Source organism: Mesoplodon densirostris, chromosome 19, assembly GCF_025265405.1.
Source record: "Mesoplodon densirostris isolate mMesDen1 chromosome 19, mMesDen1 primary haplotype, whole genome shotgun sequence".
In the NCBI taxonomy this organism is placed as follows: domain Eukaryota; kingdom Metazoa; phylum Chordata; class Mammalia; order Artiodactyla; family Ziphiidae; genus Mesoplodon; species Mesoplodon densirostris.
In genome coordinates, this window is record NC_082679.1 from 32,628,568 (window position 1) to 32,644,724 (window position 16,157).

The 16,157-nt window shown below is 34.0% G+C and overlaps 1 protein-coding gene across 4 annotated transcripts in view; it reads left to right on the forward strand.

Annotated features, from left to right (window-relative positions):
• Window positions 1-16,157, forward strand: part of CYLD (CYLD lysine 63 deubiquitinase) — a 57,789-nt gene that overhangs the window by 16,200 nt on the left and 25,432 nt on the right. The window lies entirely within an intron of this gene.

Genomic DNA, 16,157 nt, shown 5'->3' on the forward strand with positions numbered 1-16,157 from the left:
TTCACCATTTTAACCATTTTTAAGTGTACAGTCAGTGGCATTAAGTATATTTACAATGATGTGCAACCATCACTGCCGTTTCCAGACCTTTTTCATAATCTCAAACAGAAACTCTATACCTATTTAGAAATAGCTCCCCATTTCTCTCTTCCCTCAGCCCCTGGTAACTTCTGTTCTCTACTTTCTGTCTTTGTAAGTTTGCCAATTCTAGATACCTCATGTAAGTGGAATCCATACAATATTTGTCCTTTGTATGTAGCTTATTTCACTTAGTTTAATGTCTTTTGACTTTGCTTTAGGTGATTTTTGTCACACAGGATTTAAAATTTTTACATAGCTGAGTTTATCAAATTTGTTTAGAGGCATCTGGATTTTGTCATTCCAAGGTTATAAAGGAATTTCTCCATGTTTTCTTCTAGTACTCTTGTGGTTTTATTTTTTACATTTATATCTTTGATCCATTTTTATTTTATATGGTGTATGATGTGAAATATGGATCTAATTTAGTTTCCACCCCCCTTCCCAGATAGTTACCCACTTGTCCCAACACCATTTATTAAAAAGTCCATCTTTTTCTTCCTCCTTTGAGATGCCACTTTCATCATACTAAACTCCCACATATACTTCAGTTATTTCTGGACTTTCTATTCTGTCTGCTTATGCTTCAGCACCACATTGTTTTTAATGATTCTTTATAATATGTTTTAATAAGAGCCCTAGTCCTGTCTCATTGCTCTTCCGAGTTTTCCTGTTATTCTATATTGTCTTCTAAAAGTTTAATAGTTTTGCTTTTCACATTTAAGTGTATAATACACCTAGATTTTATTTTGTGTAGGATATGAGGTACATATACCCAGTTTTCACTACCGTGCTTGCTGGGTATAAATCACGTTCTAACATATGTATATATGGATCTCTTTCTGGGCTCTACTCTTTGTCTACATTAAGACCTCTAGGCCTTTATCATCATAGCTTTAGAAGAAGTCTTACAGCTGTAAGAGTACATTTCCCTTCTTGTTCTTTTTCCTTTTTCTATTTTATAACTAAAAAGATTTATTAAAATTAATAACCAAGTGTTTTAATTGACATCAGAAGAGCAAAACAATAAACCCTGAGCTTGTTCTTTTTCTTAATGAGTGTCTTGGCGGTGATTGGCCTTCGACTCTTCACTGTAAATTTAACAGTCAGCTTCTCAAATACTATGAGAGTTCTGTTGGGATTTTGATTGGAATTGCAGTTAAGCTGTGGAATGATTTGAGGAAAATGGACATTTCTATTATCTTGAAACTTCTAATACATGAACAATGTATAGCCTTTCATTTGTTTAATCTCTTTTTAGTAAAATTTTATAATTTTCTCCATTTCTTGCATGTATTCTGATACATTATAAAGTAAAACATATTTTCTAATAGTTTTTTGGTGGTAAGTAGAAATATAGTCTACTTATAAAAACAGTTGTATTGAGATCTAGTTCACATACCAATATAATTCACTAGTTTAAGCCATACAATTCAGTGTCTTGTAGTGTATTTACAGATATGTATAGTTATCACAACAGTCCATTGGAGAACAGTTTCATCAGCTCAAAAAGGAACCTTGTACCTTTTAGCTATAACTCCATTATCCCTTCATCCTCCTCAGTCCTAGGCAACCATCAGTCTACTTTCTGTCTCTGTATGTTTGCCTATTGTAGACATTTCATATAAATAGAATAATATAATCTGTGCTCTTTTGTGACTGACTTCTTTCACTTAGCATAATGTTTTCAAGGTTCATCCATGTGATAGCATATATCAGTACTTCATTTTTTTTATGCCTGAATAATACTCCACTGTAGTAATATACCACATTTTGTTTATCCATTCATCTGTTGATGACACTTGGGTTCCCTCCATCTTTTGGCTATAATGTATAATGCTGCTACAAACATTCGTGTACAGGTTTTTGTGTGGATGTATGCTTTCATGTCTCCTGGCTATATATCTAGGAATGGAATTGCTGGGTCATATGGTAGCTCATGTTTAATCATTTATGGAACTGCCAGACTGTTTTCCAAAGTGGCTGCACCATTTCACATTTTACAGCGATGTATGAGAATTCTGATTTCTTCATTTTTTTGTTGTTATTTGACTTTCTGATTCTAGCCATCCTAGTGGGTGTGAAGTAGTATCTCAGTTGACTTTTGTATGCTGAGTTTTGTTATCAACAATCTTATTAAAATCTTTTATTCACAGTTTATCTGTAGATTACTTTTTTAGTAGCAAGTCATTATCATCTGCAAATACTGTTTTACCTCTTCCTTCTAATCCTTATATCTTTCATTTTTAAAATATGGTTTTGTTATCCTAGTGTCCCTGTAAATATAGTATTGGATAGAAGTGGTGATAGGAGGCATCTTGGCCTTGCTCCTGATCTTAAAGTGAATGCTTTCAGCATTGCACTGTGAAGTATGATGTTCGTCATAGGATTTTATTGTTGTTGCTGTCATTTATCAGGTTATAGAAGTTACTCACTAGTCCCCATTTTCAAAGAGTTTTATCATGAGTGGATATTGAATTTTTTTTTTTTTTTGGCTGTGTTGGGTCGGGTCTTTGTTGCTGCCCGTGGGCTTTCTCTAGTTACAGCGAGCGGGGGCTACTATTTGTTGCGGTGCATGGGCTTCTCATTGCAGTGGCTTCTCTTGTTGCAGAGCACAGTCTCTAGACGCATGGGCTCAGTAGTTGTGGCTAACGGGCTCTAGAGCGCAGGCTCAGTAGCCGTGGTGCATGGGTTTAGCTGGTTCGCGGCATGTGGGATCTTCCCAGACCAGGGCTTGAACCCATATCCCCTGCATTGGCAGGCGGATTCTTAACCACTGCGCCACCAGGGAAGTCCCTAAATATTATCAAACTTTTTTCTTTATATATTGAGATAGTCCTATGTTTCTTTTCTTTTACTCTGCTAATTTTCTAATATTAAATGAGCCTTACATTCCTGATATAAGTCCAGTTTTATCATGAGTCATGCATTGCTTGGTCCAGTTTGCTAATTTTTGCATGTTTCAAAATAAAAGAACAAATTTGCATTGCATGTTTAAAAATTTTTTTACATAGTGCCCTGGAATGGGCTTGCCTTAGGAAGGGCCTGTTCCTTGGAAAGTGTTGGAGTAAAATTAAAAAAAAATTTTTTTAAATGCATGTTTAAATTAAAAAACATTTTTGTTTGGTAAAGTGCATATGGCATAAACTTACCATCTTAACCATTTTTACATGTACAGTTCAGTGGTATTAAACACATTCATAATTTTGTATAACAATCATCACCATCTGCCTCCTTAATGCTTTTCATCTTGTAAAACTCTGTACCCATTAAGCAGTAAACGCCCATCTCTCCCCTACCCTCAGCCTCTGGCAACTGCTGTTCTATTTCCTGTCTCTATGATTTGGATTACTCTAAGTACTTCATTTAAGTGGAATCGTACAGTTTCTTTTTTAATGATTAGCCACTCCACCCGCCACTCCAGGGTAACCACCACTCTACTCTCTGTTTTTCTGAGTTTGTCCTTTTCAGATTCCACATATAAATGAGATCATACAGTATTTGCCTTTTTCTTCAAAAAATTAAAAATAGAATTACCCTACAATCCAACAAGCCCACTTCCGGATGTATATCCAAAGGAAATGAAAACAGGATCTCAGAAAGATGTCTGCACTCCCATATGCATTACAACATTATTTACAGTAGCCAAGATATGGAAACAACCAAAATGTCCATCAACGGATAAATGGATAAAGAAGATGTTGTGGAATATTATTTGGCCATGAGAAAGAAGGAAATCCTGCCATTTATGACAATGTGGTTGGACTATGAGGGCATTATGCTAAGTGAAATAAGGCAGACAGAGAAAAACAATCTTGCCAGAGGATTCTCACTTTCATTTATTCAAAAAACCATCTTTTGGATTTCTTAATCCTTTCTAGATATATTGATTTTCTGTTTCAGTAATTTTAAAAATTATTTTTTCTTTGACTTTTTGTGGATTTATTCTATTTTTTTCTAAACTGTTTAGTTTGAATGCTTAGCTTGTTAATTTTTAGTCTTTTTTTCTAGTGTACAGCATCTAAGGCTATAGATTCTCTCTGTGTACCCAAATACCTACATTCCATAAACTTTGATATATAGTTATCTTGTTACCATTAAATTTGAAGTGTTCTGTAATTTCCTTCATGATTTTTTTAATGTAATTCATCAACTATTTTAAAATGTACTTAAAAAATTTTCAGGTGTCTGTTTTTATCGTTATTAATTTTCAATTTGATTGATATGGTGAGAGAATATGATACTAATCCTTTGACATTTGTTGAGGCTGGCTTTATGGCCTAGTACATGATCAATTTTCAGAGATGTTCTGTGTGTACTTGAAAAGAATGTGTTTTCAATTACAGTTGCATGTAGTTCATGCATATTTTATGTGTCCCTTAGGTCAAACTAATTTATTATGCTATTCAAATTTTATGTATCATTACTGAGTTTTTAATTGTGAGGTCTAACAGTTACTGAACAGGTGTATTAAAACATCCTCATATGATGATGGATTTGTTAATTTCTTCTTAATCTATAAGTGTTTCCTTTAATTTTGAAATTATTATTTGCTACATACAAGTTTAGAAATTTTAGGTACCTAGAATTGAGAATTGTTGTATCTTCTAAGTGATTTCTCATTATGTGGTGACTGCCTCCATCTGCAGTAATTTTTTTCTCTTTTTTTTTGCCTTAAATTCTGTTTTGTATGATATAGATAGGTTTTCTTTTGGTTAGTATTTTCCAGGTATGTCTCTTTTTCATCATTTATTTTTAGTTATGTCTCTTATAATCGCATATAGTTGGTTTCTTAATATAGTTTGACAATTTTTATATTTTAACTGAAGATTTTAATCTATTAATAGTTATCATTGCTGACAGTTGGATTTATTTCTACCATCTTGTGTGTTTTCTATTTGTCCTACTTTATCTGCCCTATCCCCAATGTGTTTTTTTGGATTGAGATGTTTTCCCCCCGCCCCACCTTCTTTACTCCATTTTCCCACTCTATCCCACTTGTTTTCTTTTAGACAGCATGTCATTTTTAAAAAAATCCATTCTGATGATCTCTGTCTTTTTGTTGTTGTGTTTAATCTATTAAAACTTAAAGAAATTTTTGTTTTTTATGTTTTCTATTTGTCCCTCTGTTTTTCATTCTTCTTATAGTCATTTTCTACCTTTTTGGTAGATTATTTGAAAATTTTTAAGAATTATATGTTAATTAATCTATTGGTTTTTAAGCTATATTTCATTGTAATATTGCTTTTAGTGGTTTCTCCAGGGATTATAGTATATATCCTTAATGTTTTAGTTTAGTTTGGGTTAATATTGTGCCAATTATATACATCAGTATAAGGTGTAGAAACCTTGTAACCATGTAAATCTAGTTACTTCTTCCTCATTATTTATGCTATGAATTGTCATGTACATTACATCTATGTACTTTAAAAATGCACAAGAAAATGTTATTTTTTGTTGAAATAATTATTTATATTTTAAATAATTAAAAGATCTGTGCATCTATTTATCATTTTCCTTCATCCTGAAGAACTTCTTGTGGTGTTTGTTGAAGTGAAGTCTTCTAGAAATGAATTTCTCTTAATTTTCTTTGAGAATGTCTTTATCTTGCCTTCATATTTGAAGGATATTTTGGGTATATATGGAACTCTGCTTTAAAGTTGGTTTTCTATGATTTTCTGGCCTTCATAGTTTCTGATGAAAAGTCATCAGTAGCTTGAATCATTGTGACCCTGTATGTAATGTAATATGTTGTTTTTCTCTGGGTGCTTTGAAGACTTTATATTTGGCTTACAGCATTTAACTATGATGTGCCTAGCATGATTTTCTTCATCTTTATCCTGGTTAGCATTTGCTAAACTTCTTGGATTTGTAAATTTATATTTTTTAACAAAGTAGGAAATGTCTAGCCATTTTTCCTTCAGATGTTTTTTCTGTTCCTTTCAGTGTTCTCTCTTCCTGTACCTTCAATTTGATATATGTCAAAATTTTTCGTATTGTCCCTTATCCTTAAGGTTCTGTTAATTTTTTTTCAAATTTTAGTCCCTCTGTTCTTTAGATAATTCTATTGTTCTACCTTCAATTTTATTCACTTCCCCCTCTTTTATCCGCATTGTGCTTTTAACACATCCAATACATTATTTTTTGAGATATTGTATTTTTAAGTTTTTAAAAGTATTTTAAGACTTTCCATCCAGTTCCTTTTTTTGTTTCTCTAGTTTTTATTTCTCTGATGAGGTCCTATCTTCTCCTTCACTGTAAGCATATTTTTCTTTACTTCATTAAGCATAGTTATAATAACCTCTTTACAATTCTTTTCTGCCAATTACAACATCAGAATCATCCACGCATTGGTATCCATTGCAGTTTTTTCTTTTGAGTCTGTCACAGTTTACTGGGTTATTTTGTTGTTGTTTTTTGGTATGTTAAGCAATTTTTAAAGTTTTTTGTTTTGTTTTACTTTTACTTTTAGCATTAGTACAAAACCTTCATAAGAAGGTCATTTTAGCTGTAAGCCAGTAGTTCTCCACCTGTCGTGATTTTGCCCCCAGAAGACATTTTGCAATGTCTGGAAACATTTTTGATCATCGCATCTGGGGTAGGAGTACTGCTTGAATCTAGGGGATAGAGACAGAGATGCTGCTAGACATCCTACAATGCAGCAAGCAGCCCTCCACAAAAAAAGATCTGGTCCGAAATGTTAGCCTTGCCGAGGTTGAGAAGCCCTGTCCTAATAAGCAAATTCTGTGAGTTATGCTCATTTTATAATGTTAACTTGCTAGATAGCTAAGGGGAGTCCCTTGTAAAATCAATTTTCTTTCATTATTTATTCTTACAGGGATAATCAACTCTATGCTAATGTCGTCTCACCAGAACCACATGGATAAATGTAATTTAACTTGTCTTACCAAATCAAATATCTCTGTGGGTATTTCTTTTTCTTTCTTTCTTACCTTTTTTTTTTTTTTAAATGTCCAAAGGGTACTTTTGAAAGCTCAAAACCTTATTAGTATAACCATCCTTTTTACCTACCTTAATTGAATTTCTTTAAATTTTCCATTTTACAACTAAATATAATTCATTATATCAAGTAAGTTGGGAGGCTGGGGAAATCATTAGTTCAGTATTATAATTTAAGAAAGAAAAAGATACCTGAAATATGAGGTTGGCTTATGTATAATTGATTGTGTTTTTCTCAGTTTGCCATAGAATAAAGATTTGAAATGCCCCCACCCCCTTTTTTTCAAACTCCAGAGCTGTATTTCTTTCTGTATACTTTTCCATATCTCGATTTGGTTTGAAATGTAAATGATCTTGGTTTCTACAGTAGCACTTAAGAAGAAAAGAAAAGAAAAAGCTACCATTTCTATTTTTCATGTGATGGAATTATATATAACCTCACAAAGAATTCATCTTTAGTAGCATTTATCTTCAAAAACATTTACAATTACATTTTATTTAAATAGTGATGTAGGATTAAAATAATCAAAATTAGTTACATGAATCTCTTAGAAATCACTTGTCAGGCAAACTTTGATCTTATAGATCAGTGGCTATCACTGTCATTGTTACTGGCTCTCAGAGCAGGGTGACAGGCAAGGCAAAGAATGCTTTTTTTTTTCTTTTAAACCTTGATTTTCATAAACCATGAGTAGAAGATAATTAGGAATGATACCAGCTTTTATTACATAATACACCAATTATACTTTTTTGCCAACAAAATAAAGCCTGCAAATAGACTTTAAAAAGCAAAGTTGTCTAAATGAAAATTAATTTCATTTATTTAAATAGGTCTTCATCTATATTTCATGTCATCATTAACACCCATTTCTTGAGAAAGAAGAAAATAGTCATAATCTCATTTAGTTTCTTAGTTTCTTTCTTGCCCTATTACCTTCACTTGTAGGACAAAATTATTTACAGAATTAAAAAAAAATTTTTAGAAGCAGTTGAACAGTTGATGAGATTAGGAAAGAATTCATCCTATTCAATTGCTTGTTACAGTAGGCTTCTGAAGAATACCATTGACTAAAAATGCAGGAGTCTTCAACCTGTTAAGAGTTTTTCCTTTCTTCATTACTGTTTTATTTTTTTTAATTTTTAAATTAATTTATTTGTTTTTGGCTGCGTTGGGTCTTCGTTGCTGTGCATGGCCTTTCTCTAGTTGTGGTGAGCTGGGGCTACTGTTCATTGCGGTGCGTGGACTTCTCATTGCGGTGACTTCTCTTGTGGTGGAGCGTGGACTCCAGGCATGTGGGCTTCAGTAGTTGCAGCACACGGGCCCTAGAGAGTGTGGGCTTCAGTAGTTGCGGCGTGTGGGCTCAGTAGTTGTGGTGCACGGGCTCTAGGGTGTTCCGGCTTTCAGTAGTTGTGGCGCGTGGGTTCAGTAGTTGTGACTCATGGGCTCTAGAGTGAAGGCTCAGTAGTTGTGGCACACTGGCATAGCTGCTTCGTGGCATGTGAGATCTTCCTGGACCAGGGATGGAACCCGGGTCCCCTGCATTGGCGGGCAGATTCTTAACCACTGCGCCACCAGGGAAGTCCTGTTTGTTACTGTTTTGAATGTTAAAAACCTCTAACATATCTAATTTGACATTATATTCAGGTTCTTAAATCTGTTGTGATGAAGCATATCAATTAGTGCCTCCCCTAAATTTCTGCTTTTTTTAGTCCAATCTGTGTTGTCTTTTTTAGTTTTGGGGGTTAGGAATGTAATACTAATTTTATTTTTCAGATTATATAGTACATTCATGTTCGCACAGAATTTTCAAAGGGTGTATGAGACCTTTTCCTCCTAGCATTGCCTCCCAACTACCTAATTCTCTTCTGTATCCTTCTTGATTAATTCGTTTCTTTGTTCAGTGTTTACATATTTTATACACTTTTTTGTACCTTCTTTTTATAATCTTAACAATTTTAGTGAGTTTTAACTGACATACAGTAAACTGCACATATTTTAAGTTTATAGTTTGTTATGTTTTAACGAATGTGTAGACCAGTGAGACCTTTACCGCAGTCAAGCTGGTGACCATGTCCATCACCCCAAGGTATGCCCCTTGTGTTTGCTTCCTTCCACTCTGCGTGTCCCATCCTCCAAAATCTAGGCAACCATTGATCTTTTTTCTGTCAGTATACATTTGTTCACATTTTTCTAGAATTTTATATAAATGGAGTAACTCAGGATGTATTCTTTTTTTTTTTTGGTCTAACTTATTTCATTCAACATAATTATTTGTTGACTCATCCACGTGCCCCTTTTGTTGCTGAGAAGTATTCCATTCTATAGTGAGAAATAATATATATATATTATATATGAATAATATATATTATATATGTATAATATATATTATATATATGCATTATATATATTATATGTGTGTATAATGTATATATAATATATATAAATGTATAATATATATATGTCTCTGCCCCTGAGTCTTGCTAATGTTTGGTCTTTGACCCAGGTTCCCGACACAGAGCTCCTAAAATCCTTTGGAATTTTCTGGGTGATAGAAGTGTCTTTTGTTCTTATGAGGTGATTCTTAGTGGGCTCCTGGATGGAGGGCTGGTCACTACAGAGACCAAGCCATGATTAGAACTTCAGCCACAGCCCCATCCCCTGGCGAGGGGAGATGAGCTGGAAATTGAGTTAATAATCAAGCATGCCTATCTGATGAAGTCTCCATAAACATTCCCAAAGTATGGGGTTTTGAGAGCTTGCAGGTTACCGCAAAGCTTACGGTCTTTTGGGTCCTTTTACGGTCTTTTGAGCCCTTAACTTGTGGGATTTGCCTCTAACCCCAGGTAGATAGCGTCAGAACCAAATTGAATTGTAGGACACCCAGCTGGTGTCACAGCTTAGTGTGGGAAAACTCCTCACACATTTGGTGGCCAGAAGTGTCACAATTGTTGTGAGCATGAGAACAAAGGGAAAGACAGTGTGTTTTCCCTATAAGCATGAGGATATACCAGTTTGTTTTTTCATTCACTTGTTGGTGGATATTTGGCTTGTTTCTATTTAGTTTGTGGCTATTATGAATAATGCTGCTATGAAAATTCATGTATAAGTCTTTGTATGGACATAGATATTCATTTCTCTTGGGTAAATACCCAGATGTGGAATGGCTGGTACTATTGTAGGTGATTGTTGAACTTTAAAAACAAAGCAAAACAAAACAACAGCAACCTGCCAAACGGTCTTTCCAAAGTGATTATACTATTTTACATTCCCAGCAGCAATGTGTGAGAATCCCAGTTTTTGCATGTCCTTGCCAGCGCTTGGTATGGTCAGTCTTATAAATTTTATCTATTCTAATAGCTATATAGTGGCATCTAGTTGTAGCTTTAATTTTCATTTTCCTGATGGCCAGTGATGTTGAACATCTTTTTATGTGCTTATTTGTCATCTGTATATCTTCCTTGGTGGAGTATCTGTGCAAATCTTTGGCCAGTTTCTTATTTATTTTTATTATTGGGTTTTAAGAATTCTTATAAATCTGAATATAAGCCCTTTGTCAGTTGTATGATTTAAAAATATTTGAGATTATTATATATTTGCATGCAGTTGTAAGAAATAATACAGAGAGATCTTGTGTACCCCTTACACAGTTTTCCCCAAAGGAACATCTTATACAACTACAGTGTAAGATCACAACCAGGGTGTTGACATTGATATGGTCAATATACAGAACATTCCCATTACCACAAGGATACTTCATGTTGCCTTTTTATTGTCACACTGCCCGTCTTGTCCGCTTAACCCTGGCATCCACTAATTTGTTCTTCATTTCTACAGTTCTGTCATTTCAAGAATCCTTTTGAGATGAGCTTTTTTCACTCAGCATAATTCTCTAGAGATTCATCCATGTTGTGTGTATCACTGGTTTATTCCTTTTTATTGCTGAGTTATAGTCCATGTTATGGCTATACCACTATTTGTTTAACAGTTTACCCATTGAAGGACATCTGATTTGTTTCCAGTTTTTAGCTGTTATAACTAATGCTTATAAACATTTGTGTAGAGTGAACACAAGTGAACGTAAGTCTTCATTTCTCTGGTATAAATATCCAGGTGTGCCACTTCTGGTCATGTGGTATTTGCATGCTTTTTAAGAAACTGCCACACTTTTCCAGAGTGGCTGTACCATTTTACATTACCATCAACAATTTATGAGTGATCCAGTTTTTCTACATCCTCACCACCATTTGGTATTGTCACTATTTTTTATTTGAGCCATTCTGAGATGTGTGTAGTCATATCTCACTATGGTTTTAATTGAATTTCCCTGATAGCTCATGATGTTGAATATCTATTTTCATGTACTGATTGCCATTTATGTATCTTCTTTAGTGAATTTTGTTTTCATCTCTTTTGCCCATGTTTTCATTGGATTATTTCCTTTTTTCTGTTGAATTTTGAGAATTCTTTATATATCCTAGACACTAGTCCTTTGCAAATATTTTTTTCCCCAGTCTGTAGCTTATCTCTTCATCCTCTTAACAGAGTCTTTCACAAAGCAAAAGATTTTGATTTTTATGGAGTCCAGTGTTTCTGGCTGTTTTTGTATTTCTTCTCTGTTCCCTTCTCTTGCTCTCTTCCTTTGTGGTTTGATGACTTTGTTTAGTGGTATGCTAATATTCCTTTCTCTTTATCTTTTATGTAAAAAGTTTTAATATTTTTCATTTTTTCCTAAGTGTGTTTGTAATTGCTTATTGAAGCATTTTTACCATGATTGCTTTACAGATCTTTGTCAGATGATTCTAACATCTCTGTCATCTCAGTGTTGGCATTTATTGACTGTCTTTTTAAATTCTTTTTGGCATCTTCCTGGTTCTTGGTATAATGAGTGATTTTTATTTGAAACTTGGACAGTTGGGTATTATATTCTGAGATTCTAGATCATATTTAAACTTTGTTTTTGCCACTTCAAGGGTGTGTGTCACCTCATTATTGTCAGGTGGAGGCAGAAGTCCAGATTCCCCGCTTGGCCTTTGTTGGAGTGGGTGTGGCTGCTGTGTTTGGTTGCAATAGAGGGATTATTGTCTAAAAGTTTCTGTCTAACTAGGGTTTGTCTTTTCTCATTCGACTAATGAGAGGATACCTTTGTTGGGAGTTTCTTTTGTCTCTCCCCATTGGCATTTCCAGGTTGCTGCCTTCTTCAGCTCTAAGTCTGGGATATATGAGGCAATAAGAAAACCCAGGGAAATCTCGTGTCACTCCTTAGGTCCCGTGCTCCCTAGCTGATCTGCCTTCTCCTCTTTGCCTTTCAGAGGCTTCTCTGTTTTGTTTTATATGTTACATCCAGAGTTTTTAGCTGTACTTATCAGGAGGAATAGGAAAAAGTACACCAACTTATCTTCCCAGAAGAGTAAGTTGCACCTTTTTAAAAAAAGCTAACAGTAGATCTATCATAGGGATCATTTTATATTAGTACATAAATTGCATACTTAATCTTTTGCTTAAATTATTGCATTGTATTTCATTTTATAAATGTATCAATTTTTTGAAACCAGTCCCCTACTGATGGGCATTAAGGCTGTTTTCAATCTTTTGCTATTATAAACAGTGCTTCAGTGAGTAATGTCATATGTATGTTTCAGTTTGCATGTATCCAGTATAGCTAAAAGATTACTTATCTGTTCATTTGATAGAAGAGTCACTTTGTCCTGAAGAAAATTAGAGTATTTCATTTTAGACAAATCTAATTGTGAAAAAGTCTCTCCTTGTATGATACATGCTTACCTCTACCTTCCTGTAACTTCCCTCATTGATTCTAGTTCTAACTGAGGATGAAGTTAGGACAAATCCAGCCCCTCTTCCTTGTAGCAACCCTCAGACATTCAAAGATGAGTGTCCTTGACACCTACATCTTCTGTTCTCCAGCCTAAATAGTTTGAGTCATTTTAGCCATTTCTCATATGGCATGCCTTCCAGATATTCTGAATAAGACCTGGTTTGTTAAAGAAACCTTCACACTTGGACACCTAGAGGGGAACAAAATACCATAGTCTGTATGTAGACTAATTATTGCAATAGAACAGGACTTTAGCAGAAAAGATTTTGGGACAGCCCTGTCACAGTTTGAATTATATTACCAGAGACACGGTAATGCCTTCCTTGCATGGAGTTGGTGGTATTTCTTGACTAAATGAATGCACTTATAAACTAATGAATTAATGATTCCTGAACTTACGCTTGACTTAAATCCCCAATTTTGTTCACATGTACTTCTGCTTCTGATCTATATTTGTATGGTTGATTTGGGGGACATATGGCAGGACTTTACATTTGTCCCTGTTTAACTTCATGTCATTAGAGCTATCCAGTCTTCCATTTTCAGATCATTTTGGATACTAATTCTGTCTTTTCGTGTTTTGTCTCTCTCAATATCATGTCATCTGTAGATTTTTCTTGTGTGCTGTCAGTATACTTTTCTGAGTATTTAAATGGGATATATTATACTCATATTTACATTAAAATATTTATAAGATCTTAAAAAAAAGATAACTTCCTGGAAGTAGACTTGCTGGGTCAAAGGGTATGTGTACTTTACATTTTGATAGATAATGCCAAGTGGCCTTCTGTAGAGATTGTCAGTCTGAATCACCCTGAATGTTGTCTGTATAGGCAGGACTCCTCATATGAGACAGTTAGAGCCCAAAAGGTTATTTTGAAGCACTAGATCACAGTATGCAACCCTCATGTTATCTCTATGTACTTTTCAGGATTTCTTGAACAATTTTTCATATAAAATTGTCTAAAATATAAGGAAAATATTTACTTTGATCAGTAGTCTCACTGTAAGGAGATTTTTGCTTTGTTGTTGTGTATAGTATGTTTGGTATTGGGTTTTATAATTCTTCATTCTACCCAAGTAAACTTACATTTTCTTCAGTAGATTTCTCCATGGATATTAAATTCTCATTTGGGTTTGAATTATGCTCTTGTGGCTGATGAGGTTAAGCAGTACATCAGTTAAGCAATTTTCTCAGTTTAGTGGGTCATTCAAATTCACAGACATTTCTTGTGGTTTGTTATTGTTCACTGGTTTATTGTTACAATTTCTAACCCAAGTTTCTCCCAAGGATTTTTCTTTTTCTGATTAAATCAATAAGAGTGATGGGCAGGCTTCTAATTTTATCATTTTGAATGCATTCCTGCTGTGTATATATAATGGGTACTTTTGGCTTCATTTCTTTTCTCAACACAGTGTCCATGTTGTGTATATCAGTTGTTTATTCTTTTTTTATTGCTATGTAATATTCCATTGCATGAACAGATCACAGTTTGTTTATCCATTCTCCTGTAGAATGCATTGTTCCAGCTTTTGGTTATTACAAATAAGGCTGCTATGAACATTTTATACATGCCGTTTGGTGGACATGTCTTGCTATCTCTTTTAATATCTTTTAATCAGGATTGTTTTAATCTCACAAAATTGCCTGCCAGATTTATTCCTTACTTTGTTTACTTTCTCATGCTTGCCTTTTCCTGAGATGGTAATCTCTTAAAATTCATTTAAGATGGAAGGCTTTGACTTTGGATCATGAATATAGTTGTGATAAAGAAAGAAGAATTAGTTGGTATGTAACTGCTGGAGGGCAAGTTAGATATGGCATGTGACCCTTTATCTGCATAGAATTCTGCAGGACTGTCCTATTCCTCAAAGTTGATATTTGAGCCCCTACCTCCCCCATGAAAAAGTCTTTGGCAGAAGATAACCACCATTTCCAACTCCAGTGCCCTGCATATTCCTAATCCTTGGAGCTCTCCCCTAGCATCACCAGCAGAGTTGTCACCACCGGCTCATCCATTGGCCTTTTGGTACTGCCAGGCAGCCTTAGTTACGACCATTTTCTGCCTTTATTATAATCACCACTAACTGTATAATGTATATAGATTATGGTATACATGTGAATATCTTTTCAAAATGGACTTACATGCAATTAATTACAGTTAATAGTGGGAGTTAGTTTTCTTTAGTCAATTTATATACTGTAATTTGGAAACTTTTGCCAGTGACTAAGAAGTTTTACCTTTCACAGTAGCTGTCACATGTGGTATTTAGAGATATTGGAATGGTAACATCATAAAAATATTGGTAAATAGCCTTTCATTTACTATATCACTTGGTTAAACACATGGTTATTCAGTATAATTTTTGAACTAAAATAATATTCCAGTTGATCACATTATGAGACAGCTAAGATATAGTTTAATAATGCATTCTTCTCCCCCTCCAACTGTGGAAAAAAGTTACCAAGCATCATTTATATATAATTAATTCAGTATTATTTCCTTTTTCTTAAAAAAAATAGCCCTTGTGTTTAAAATGTAAAACTTTCCCTCTTTTTCTCTTTCTGTTCTCAAAAATCCGCTGTGGGTGATATTGTTTTTGCTGATACATAGCTTTATCAGGTAGGACTCTTAAGTGTCACGTTGGACTCCATGGGTATGTTGAACTTTCCAGGGGAAAACTTTCCAGACTGACTTTTCTACATTTGTTTGATCAGTTTTTGTGAATACCTTATGAAAATCACTGGCCTTTAAGGTTTAAGGTAGTCTTTGTATCAAAAACAAAATTATTGCACCAATTTTTCAAAGAAGTTTAAAGTGTTTTTTTCAGAAATATTGTTGCTATTTATCTCTGGCTTTCTGCATTATTCATTTGTGTATTTCTCTGTGTTTTTTCTCTTATATGTATATGTGTTTGTGTTATTCTTAACATATATATATATATATATATATATATATATATATATATATATATATATATATATATTTTAAAAAACTGATACATATACCTAACCAGACTTTTTCCAATCTGTGTCCCATGAAATATATTAATCTGAGATGCTAAGTAGAGTGGCACAAAAAACATTATCAAATAAGTTTATTATATCCCTTTTTGAGAGATTCACAATGCATATTAGCATATTAAAGGTTCTGGGGTTATGCAGTAAAGAAGTCTGTTTATCTCAGCATCTTCTAGAGATATTTGAGAGTGGGACACTTCATAACACACAGGGGTGTTCTGGGGATAACTGATTTGGGAAATCCTGCAAAAAACTGAGTAAGG